This window comes from Sinocyclocheilus grahami, unplaced genomic scaffold (genome assembly GCF_001515645.1).
Source record: "Sinocyclocheilus grahami isolate Dianchi unplaced genomic scaffold, SAMN03320097.WGS_v1.1 scaffold3747.1, whole genome shotgun sequence".
In the NCBI taxonomy this organism is placed as follows: Eukaryota; Metazoa; Chordata; class Actinopteri; order Cypriniformes; family Cyprinidae; genus Sinocyclocheilus; species Sinocyclocheilus grahami.
This window is the reverse complement of record NW_015508820.1, coordinates 14,458-17,301: the sequence shown is the minus strand read 5'-3', so window position 1 is coordinate 17,301 and position 2,844 is coordinate 14,458.

Sequence of the window (2,844 nt, the reverse complement as noted above, 5' to 3'; positions counted from 1 at the left end):
ATACAATTTATTCTTTTTTTGTGGTTTATATTTATGCATGTGTTAAGTTCCACGTGTGTTTTGTGTATATTATGTTTCTTTTTGCTCTCCTGTCCTTTTGTTATTGTTGCTCCGCTTCTAGGTCGGTGTTTACTGGCTGACGTGACTGACAATCATCATTATGACGTCATGATGTTTTGCCAATCGGGTGACGTGCCAGCTGTATTTGAGGACTCGAGTTGATTGTGTGTGGGTGCGCCATGCCAGCGTACCTCGTGCTCTAACGCGGCCTCCTGATGTTACATGTATCTTGCTGTGTGTTTTAATCTATTTAGAGATTTGATTCTTAGCTACTGACTTGTATTGAACTCTTTGTGAAAAATATCGCGAACTTCCGTTCTAGAGTTCCAGCCTGATTACGTTTCTAGTTAACGTTAAGAATGCATGTTGGTGTGTCCAGCTACTCCATCACATTTTCCCTTCTGTGATGATCAGAATATTTAGTCGGTCGTTGTTATATGGCTTGTTTTGTTTTTTCAGTAGGTTAGTTTATATTCTGTTAGATTAGGCTTGTGAGTGTTATGCCACTCTTGTATTTTTGTTTTTAGTTTATGAGAGTTTAGTTTGGCCATCGCATACGCTGAAGATTCCGGTTTTATTTTCATACTTTATATTGGTAGTTACTTTAGAGGTTACTTATAAGGAGTGTTGTGTTTTTTGTTTATTTCTTTAATTTGGGTGACACTCATGTTTTTGTTCCTTTTTCTTTCCTATGGTTACTTTGTTAGACCAAACTACTTGTATCTTCTCTCAAAACGCTCAGTAAAGTTTTTCTAAGGAACATTTCAGTATTGTCTTCGATCCGCACCACACCCAGTAACAGCTGTCCCACCTAAATGTTACGGTATCATCCCTTCTTAACATCAAGCACGTGACACATGTGTATTTTATTCACATCTCACTTTTATTATCTGTGTGTTGTTGTTGTCTCCGTGTACTGGAAGCTTGTGACACTATAACAAATTCCTTGTATGTGCAAACATACTTGGCAATAAAGCTCTTTCTGATTCTGATTAACCATATACCATTTTAAAAGTATCGATTTGGCATCGGTGTCGTAAAAAAACAAACGATACCCAACCCTATCCAAGAGTATCCATAATTAAGTCTAGACTGAAAACATGTTTACCTGTGCATTCTCTCACTAAAAATCAGTGATGGGTATAACGGCACTACTAACGGTGTTACTTTTGTTAGTAACGAGTAATCAAACGAATTACTGTTTCCCCCATTACGACGCCATTACCGTTACTGGGGGGGGGAGTGCTTACGCAGAGCAAATTTCCATTGTTTGCCAACCAGAGGCAGAGTAGTGCAGGTGTTCACACACAAGCACATGCACAGTTGCACACACCAAGTCCAACGAGTTCAAAGGTAGCGTTCACAAACTAGAAGTATAAGCACTACGTCTCCCTCGTTGAAATGAAAGGCAACAATGTTTATGTAACGTGCAACTCATGCCCAGGAAGAAAGAGTCTCTCCATGTCGGTGGCAAGTAATTCTAATCTAATGAAGCACCACACATCATCACATGCCGCCACAAAATTTGTGGCTAAGAATGCAGGTGATAACGTGAGCTCAGCTACCAAAGGTGAAGTATAATTTATTTTTAGACTTGTTTGTTGGCCAGTTGTGGCCTGTGCAATAAATGTTAAAAGTTCTAAACCATCTATTGTTTTATTAAGCAACTATATTAAAGATAATATATTTATTGACCGGTGTCTCTCACATTGTCCCACACAGCAACATTAAAATAGTGTAGATTAGTGTACAATGTTTTATAATGATAATTTATTCTATTTAGAGTCCATTTCATTCAACATATTTAACATTGGGGGCAACCAAGTTATTTAACACATTTGAACATTTAAAAAAAAAGTAACAATAGTTACTTTCCCTGGTAAATTAGTTACTTTTATAATGATGTAACTCAGTTACTAACAGTTACTATTTGTGAGAAGAAACTAGTAACTATTATCAACTACTTCTTTAAAGTAACATGGCCAACACTGCTAAAGATGCATCAAATAATTCAATGCAATGCTCACTATGCAGTTCGCAATTTTATTTATAATCAGTTACATTTTGCAGTAAGACAGAAATGTAATATTTTGATTTAAAGTTACCAGTAAACGGCGCGGCGCAATGTCTCCATACAATAGAAATTAGCGTGTCTACTGTAATGTTTGAAACTATAGCAAAGGAGCCAGGTGTGGATACAGGAAATCCTTTATTTAAAAAAACAAAAAGCCTCAAGACAAGTATAAAAAAAGTTAACAAAAACAACAAAATTTCAAACAGATGCCTATTTTCTTTTTTAAATTGTAGGGCCGTTTTAAGCTTTCTCCCGAAAGCACAAAAATACAGTATCATTTTCATGACTTCTTAGGTGCATCTATCGGGTGTAATGTCAAAAGAAATGTATTACATTGATCACAGTTAACGGGCTTTTCTCCAGAAGGAATATGCTGGGGATTTTTAAAATTTCTTCTTTTGGTAAACCTCGTCACGGTCACACTTTATTTCCAGAATGATCTTGAAAGGCCTCTCTCCAGTGTGAACTCCTTTGTGAGTCTTCAGGTTTCCTTTGACTGTGAAACTCTTTGCACAATGATGGCAGGCATATGAAATAGTTCTCCCCTGAGTGAAATCTCATGTGGGTTTCTTTACATGATACCACACATATTTCATGTGAATCTTAAGATTTTCTATTTTTGAGAAGCTCTTCCCACAGGCTTCTCTCGAGTGTGTTGTTTTTTAATGTGAGCATTGAGGCTACATTTATTCCTGAAACTCTTTCCACAC